Here is an 8,675-nt window from a genome sequence, read left to right on the forward strand (position 1 = left end):
AGTACAATGTAATGAAGTTGGCGTTAATCATACGCTCCCTAATACCACATCATGCCTTCACAGGGTGTTCACAGAGAAACGTTTTACTGAATTTCTTTGTTGTTGTTGTTATTGTATAATAATATTTACTTTTCAACTATTAACAAGAACATTTTCAATACGGAAATAGTTTAAGCCCAAACTTTGTGCAAAATCTCAAGAGTTTGTATTAAAAAAAAATCCAAATATTTAAGCCTTACTATAACCCAAGAAAAGAAGTCTCAACGAATGGAGCGGGTAAACTAAACATTGTAACCTAACATTGAAGATACGCGAAATTGCCGGAAGACGAAGAAGTGTTAAGACAAGAGAACAAAAGGAGAAAGTAAAAAAAAAATGTTTAATAGACCATAATTTGATATTCTGTACACATACACTTACCCTGGAAAGGGGATGATATTGAGCTTACTTGGATGGTTGGTTGAATGGTTAGCTGTTGGTCTTCCAAGTTTGCCCCTTGATAGCCTGAAGTATTAAATCATCTGTTTGAGACATTTTATACGTTCGCCATTTACATCACCACAGCCATGACCATGATACATTGCTTGAACATTTGTGGGCCATAGCCATTGCTTCTTATCGACGATGTGAAAATCTTCTTCTTCTTCTTTTTCTTGCTTATGACCCAGTACTCTAAGGTTTGTTACTATAACGAACCTCATAAGAATTGTGGTTGGCCGACAAGTGAGCAACAAAGATGTTGAACTTCGCGTTCTATAATCTTAAGTCAGCAGTGTAGTTTCAATTATTCCACAAGTGCTTCTTTTCACATGCCCGGGTCTAAAATTTAAAACTACTTTCACTCTGCTGTGTGCTTTTATTTTTGCAAAATGAAATTCCGTAGGCGAAAGTATCTACTGTAAGAGGCCAGTATGTAATAGAAAGCAAACAAACGCCTATGATGGCATTTTGATACTTGTTAAAACTTTTGGCATTGGATACCATGAGGGGCAAAAGTTATAGCAATAAAAAAGACTATGTGACAGTAAAGCAAGTGCATGCAGTGGAAGGAAAAAATTATAAGGCGTTGTATCCTATAGAGTTGTAGACAGCACAGCAAGTGAAAGCAAAAATTATAATTTTTTTAGCTTTGGCTTTTGACCGCTATGAATGAAAATAATGGAAAATGTTGTTTATTCTTCTGTAAGTACAATTTTCATAACATCTATTTTTTGGAGCTCGTTGTAGTATTTAGAATATGGACAGTAACTACATTAAAAACAAAAGCATGCCCGGTTCCAAAGATTTTGTCTTTACTTTAATAGTTTTGGTATTGATTCTGAGCCAAAGAAGCGGAGAATTCAAGTAAGGATACTTTTAAGACACAATTCTCTTTTAAATTTGGGTTTTGTGTACTTGACTCTAGGAAGCAAATTTTAATTTTCAGCTTTTTCAGCTTTTTTTCTTCATATGCTATCGAAGTCCTTTAAAAATATGTTATCGACAACATTATTTTCCAAATTCAGACATGACTTCCAGTAGAAATTATACTATGTTTCAAGTAAAACACGTCCTTAAAATAAAGTGTTGAAAAACATGTCCTATTTTTGAACGATTTTTATACCCTCCACCATAGGATGGGGGTATATTAACTTTGTAATTCCGTTTGTAACATATCAAAATGTTGTTCTAAGACCCCATAAAGTATTAATGCTGTTAATGTAGGTCAGATGGTATTGTAAATGGACCATATCGGTCCACTTATACGTATAGCCCCCATATAAACGGACCCCCAAATTTGGCTTGTGAAGCCTCTAAGAGAAGCAAATTTCATCCGATCCGGCTGAAATTTGGTACATGGTTTTAGTATATGGTCTTTAACAACCATGCAAAAATTGGTCCACATCGGTCCATAATTATATATAGCCCCCATATAAACCGATCCCCCGATTTGGCTTGCGGAGCCTCTAAGAGAAGCAAATTTCATCCGATCCGACTGAAATTTGGTACATGATGTTAGTATATGGTCTCTAATGACCATGCCAAAATTTGTCCCTATTGGTCCATAATTATATATAGCCCCAATATAAACCGATCACAAGGTTTGACCCCCGGAGCCACTTGGATGACCAAAATTCATCTGATTCAGTTGAAATTGGGTACGTGGTATTAATATATGGCCTCAAACACTCATGCAAAAATTGGTCGAAATCGGTTCATAATTATATATAAGCCCCATATAAACCGATCCCCAGATTTGACCTCCGGTGCCTTTTGGAGAAGCAAATTTCATCCGATCTGGTTGAAATTTGGTACGTGGTGGTACACGCAGAGAAGGAATATGATCACCTCAAACATGTTTCAAGAGCAAAATGTTATTTTTGTATGGTGACCATGTAACATGTTTGTCACTAAAATATTATTTTCTCGTCAAATATAACCTGATTGCCGAAATCAAAAACATGATTTCCGAGAAAATAACATGCGAAACCATGCGAAAACCATGTTACATGGTCACCACTCAAAAATATTTTTTTGCTCTTAAAACATGTTTGAGGTGATCATATTCCTTCTCTGGGTGTAGTATATGATTTTTAACAACCATGCCAAAAGTGGTCCATATCAGTCCATAATCATATATAGCCCCCATATAAACCGATCCCGAGATTTGGTTTTGGTGCCACTTGGAGGAGCAAATTTCATCCGAGTCAGTTGAAATTTGGTACATTGTGCTAGTATATGGCCGTTAACAACCATGCCTAACTAGGTCCATATCGGTCTATAGTTATATATAGCCCTCAGATAAATCGAACCCCAATCATACAAACATTGGTCCGTATGAAGTTCATAATTGTATATAGCCCACATATAAGCGACCCCCATATTTCAATTCTGGCTCTCTACGTACCGTGCAAAAGTCCATAGCGATTCGTAATTATTTGTAGACTTATCTACACATACCTTTTTTGTCTAATATATACCACGTGTGGACTAACTCACAATTTAGAAAACGATGTTGAGAAGTTTTAAGATACCACAACCCAATTAATTCGATTGTGGATGACAGTCTTTCGTAAAAATTTCTACGCAATCCATGGTGGAGGATACATAAGATTCGGCCTGGCCGAACTTACGGCCGTATATACTTGTTAATCATTGACTTAACTAACTTAATGTTTTTATCCTGATTAAAAAGTTAATTGTATTAATTAATTTATTAATTGAAAAAAAAAATGTTCAGCTGCAATCAACTTTTTAATTGGAAATATTTTGGTGACAAATTTTTCTATGTACACATGCAATTATGAATATTTTACTAGTAAACGTTTCATGGACGTAACTTATTTGTGAGAGGAGGCGTATGGTATATATAGTCAAGATGACAGCTTCGTCCATAATACGGTTCAAAGGTTGGTTAGTTAACGGAACACTAACGGAGCTTTATGAAAATAGGGGTAAGTCGAAATTTATATTTTTTTGTCATCGCCGATAAAACCATATTGTTCTACGACACCAATAGCCCTTTATGACATATTTCCCATATTCTGTCAATTTATTTTATTCCACCTCTTTTTTTTTTTGATGATGCAAAAAGTCTTAAATTACCATCACTTACCATTTATTATTCAAGTGTTTGTTTTTTTTTCGTTTAATCTGAAATTGAAAAATGAGATGTTCGTTAGTGTCAATTGGAAATTTTAATGATTCATTAGAAAAAAAAAAAAAATTATAGCTACAGAAGAAAATAAGAGGGAAGGCCAACATCAATATGCCATCAATGGCTTGTGTTAATTAATTGAGATTTTTAATAAAGTTTTAGTTACAAATAATTAATTGCAAATTTATTTTCCACCTGAAGACTTTCCACTTTATATAGGTGAGTAAATGGTGTGGTATATAAATAGGATATCTATTATGTAGAAAAATCATTAATGATAAGAATATTAAAAAAAAGCAAACAATGACATTATTAGAACAACATGAACGATTAGACATGACTTGACAAAAACCAGGGACAACAAAACATATCAATATACCCCCAAGGAAAAATGTATTATGACAACAGGTGTCTTTTGGAAAGCTATCATTGGGGTCATAGACCCTCGTGATGTTGACAAAAAGGAGATACGATGATGTACCACAAGCTATAATCACACATAGTTGAGTTTTCAAATGTAACTAGGTCATGAGGTCATAAAAATTGTCTATATACTCAACCTATGATAGTTTAGATGAGTCGACCAATTGATAACAAATAATTTGCCTTCATTGTGAGATTAATGGCTGGGAAATTTTTTCTCATATGCGTATAAAATGTACAGTCCGATTAAAGGTTAATCAAAACACCTATCCTAATAATCGAATCCTAATGGTTTGGCCCACAACTTGTGACGTTACTATAAGAAAGTGGAAATTCAAAGACCACTACGAAAGCGCAAAGTTTCTTTGACTAATTATGTTTTTTTTTCGACAAATCCTCTTCTATTAAGACAGAAATAATACCATGGCAGTTTGGTGATTATTTCCCTGGAATTCCCCTAATAAAATTTTCTTAATCGTATCTAACATTTTCCATTCATGTATTTCTAGTACCTATCTCCTTGGGTGTATTAATAACTATTTTGTCGTCTATATCTCTTTTACTGTAATCTAAGACTCCTAATTAATTACTAAACGACGTTAAGGTGGAGCAATCATAATGCACAACAAATAAAAGTGCACTAATTTTTCAGCAGAAAAAAATATAATTTCTTCTCAAGTTATTACCCTATTGCAAATTACCGTTGAAGGACCTATCACAGGACTTCAGTTTGTCGCAGTTTTTAAATTTTACTACAATTTATTTTGTGTGCTAATTATAAATTCATTTATTACAAAGAAATAATTTAATTTAAAAAAAAATACATTTGATTTGAAAAAGGTTTCAATTGATTTGAAACAGGTTTCAGTTGAAGTGAAAATGCTATAAAATGTACACCGAGCGAGTTAGAATCATCTGTTGAATCGATCTAGCTCTTAATGTCCGTCCGTCCGTGTATTCATATATTTGTTGTTCGCAAGATCCCGGTCGCAATTATTAACCGAGTTTCATGAAATTTTGGTATTTTTTCGGCAGCAAAAGATCATCTAAATCATATCACCGCTAAATTTTCTTAAATACGTAAATAGAATATAGAATTACGAAGCAACAGACACATCGTTTGTGATTTAAGTTTATTTCTCTAACTTATTTTATTTAAACCACTCAAAACACTTAGGTTTACTAATTTAGGAATGGTTTGGGGTATGGTATAGGCATGATCTACACTTTTACTGAAATGCAATTATTTAATTAATTAAAATTAAACCCCTCTCGATGACAAACTCATGTTGATGTGACAGGTGCCTTTGACCAGAAGTGGGACTGATCTATATACACCAGCGACTAGTCCTGGTGTTGATAACATTTTGACAATTTTTTTTATAGAAATAAAATATTGACAAAATTTTCTATAGAAATAAAATCTTGACAACCATTTTCTAAAGAAAGAAAATTTTGACATACATTTTTTATAGATATAAAATTTTGACAATAATTTTTTATAGAAATAAAATATTGACAAAATTTTGTATAGAAATAAAATTTTGACAAAATTTTCTATAGAAATAAAATTTTCACAAAATTTTCTATAGAAATAAAATTTTGACAAAATTTTCTAAAGAAATAAAAATTTGACAAAATTTTCTATAGAAATAAAATTTTGACAATTCAATTTCAATTTTCAATTTTTGAATTCGTCTTTATTAGTCTTCATTTCTCATTATAATTACAATGTTTGGATGAGATTTTATCTTTTAGATATTGCTACAAATAAGATTATTCATCAGAGATATTAACAATATGTTTCAATCTATATTTATCTATATATTTTTAAAGGGAAAATTAGGATAAAACCTTTATATACATTATCATAATCAGTTCAAATATTTTGGAATATGTATGACTATACAGGGATATTGCGGGAATAGCCACGATAAACATACGACTTCCAATTTGATAATTCTAATGATTGAAGTATTAATAAAAGTCTTATTCGCAGCAAGACCTTATCAGCGGATAAGGAGAATATTTTGCTTTGTTCATGTAATTAGAATTAAGCATGGCAAGAAATTCTTCCAATTTCATGTATCCTGTTTCGTTGTGGAGTATAGATGTAGAGTATCTCCAATGCTTATTATTTATCATCTTTAGGCATTTGTTTTGAAGAACTTGCAACTTTGACAAGTGCGATTTTGCTGCTATGCACCAAATTGGACACGCGTATGTAATAGAAGGTCTAATTACACTTTTGAATAGCAGATTTTTATTTTCGTGATTGAGATACGAGTTTCTGTGAAGTAGTGACCATAAAGCAGTGATAGTTTTGAGCACCTTTTGGCGGATATCATCAATGTGTTTACCAAATGTGAGTTTTTTATCAAGTGTGACGCCTAGGTATTTTACACTACCAGATATAGTAATTCTCTCATTACCAAAGTTTAGACAACGTCTGGGTAGACGTTTGGGAGATTTATTAAAAGGGAATATAATTGCCTGGGTTTTGGCTGGATTGATTTTTATTTTCCATTTAGTAAGGTATTTGCTGCAAGCTGTTAATCCTTTTCCATCTTTTTTAGTAAGGCTTTCGTAAGCTTGCTAGAGGTGATTAAAGCCGTATCGTCCGCATAGTAAGCCGTTTTAATATAAGATGGTGTTTTAAAATCAGATGTGAAAATGGAAAATAATAATGGAGACAGTACAGATCCTTGGGGAAGTCCAGTGTTAAGTAGTTTTGGAGACGAATTGGCTGAATTGACTGACACAATGAATGATCGTGCCTCCAGAAAGTTTAAAACAACTTTGCATAGATATTTGGGAACATTGTTAACTAGTAATTTATATACTAGTCCATTATGCCAAATAGTGTCGAACGCTTTCTCAATGTCCAAAAGCACAAGACCTGTAGATCGTTTGGCACTTTTATTGCGTTTAATTAAATTAATTATTCGGTGAACTTGGTTGACAGCGCTGTGCTCTTTTCTGAAACCAAACTGAACGTCAGAAATCAAAGCATTTTCGGCAGAAAAATCATAAAGTCTAGTATGAATCACTTCCTCGTAGATTTTAGACAAGTTGCTTAAAAGGCTAATAGGTCTATAACTTGAGGGGTCCGTTTTGGGTTTATTGGGTTTGTGAATGGCGATTACCTTAGCAACCTTAAAGCTTTCAGGGAAATAATTCAGCCGAAGACAACTGTTTATTATATTTACAATAACTTTAAGAGCCTTTTCAGGTAGATTTTTAATCAACACATTGGAAATACCATCGAATCCGGGGGATTTTGAGGACTTTAGTGTAGAAATAATTCCGCGAATTTCAGCTAAGGAAGTTGGTATGATGGAATCTATATCCGGGTTTTCATTTTTGACCTTTTTAACCAATGAATATACCTTTTTATCTATTGAATGTTTAAAATGTGAAGTGATGCCGTTGGATTTAGCAAAGGTTTCTGCAAGTAACTCCGCCTTTTCCATATCAGTTACTATTTTATTATTGCAGTGGTTTAATGGAGGGACTTTGTTTTTACCTTTACCTCGAAGACTTCTACTAACTCTCCAAAAGGATTTATCTCCAGGTTTCATTTTTGTTAGAAAGCTCGACCACTCTTTATTACGATGAAGTTTTATCTTCTGGTCAATAATTTTGCTTAACAATTTAACACATTGTTCATAGTGAATTTGCTCCGTAGCATTTCCTGCACGTTGTTTCTTTCTTTTGTATGACCTTCTGGCCTTTATGAATTTTATTATTTCAGCTGGCAAATTGTAGTTGAAGCAACTGTTAACTTTGGGAGTAGAAGAGTCCCTTGCGTGCAAAACTGAGGAAGTAAAGTTTTCGATTTCTTTAGAAACTGATGCCTTACTGCTGAAAAGCTCGCTGCGTATCGAGATACTGTTATTAATAAGAGTTCTGAATTTATTCCAGTTTGTACGTTTGTAGTTATAGAAGCACGATTCGATAGTATTCGCAACAGAACGATCAATAGAGCAAATAACTGGACGATGGTCAGACGGAAATCCAAACTCCAACACATCAACAGAGAGTTTAAGGTTCGAATTGGTAATTACTAAATCAATTATAGATGGATTCCGATTTCATTATTTTTGGTTTAATAGTCAATTTTTCCAATACTGAGTCCAAGAGTACTTCCAAATGACAAAATATGTAGATGATCTGTTCTGTATTTTGAATAAAAATGACGTTCAGGCCACTTTATCAGCTTTAAACGCCTTCGATAGACAAATTCAATTTACGATGGAAACAGAAGAGGACAACAAGTTACCATACTTAGATACCATAATTCTAAGGCACAGAAATGGAATAAAAATTAACTGGTATCAAAAGCCAACAGCCACAGGACGATTGATAAATTTCAACTCCAAACATCCTAGACGAGTTATAATGAATACGGCTACAAATTTTATAAGAAGAGTACACGATATCAGCGACAAAATATTTCATAAGGACAACGAAGATAAGATAAGGACCATATTGCGATTAAATGATTTCCCGAATAAGACGATTGACGACCTAATACAACATGTAAAAGAACAACAACATATCAAACATGACGAAATTGAACCCAAAATTTATAAACCCTTGACATATGTCCCCC

General features: G+C 33.2%; 1 protein-coding gene across 1 annotated transcript in view; it reads right to left on the reverse strand.

Annotated features, from left to right (window-relative positions):
- Nucleotides 1–3,634, reverse strand: part of AdoR (Adenosine receptor) — a 127,847-nt gene extending 124,213 nt beyond the window's left edge. The window contains exon 1 of the mRNA XM_075300727.1: nt 3,596–3,634. The gene's annotated coding sequence lies outside the window, so the exon portion shown is untranslated. The remainder of the gene's footprint in view (nt 1–3,595) is intronic.
- Nucleotides 3,635–8,675: the final 5,041 nt, after the last annotated feature.

The sequence above is a fragment of the Haematobia irritans genome, chromosome 3, assembly GCF_050003625.1.
Source record: "Haematobia irritans isolate KBUSLIRL chromosome 3, ASM5000362v1, whole genome shotgun sequence".
Lineage (NCBI taxonomy): Eukaryota > Metazoa > Arthropoda > Insecta > Diptera > Muscidae > Haematobia > Haematobia irritans.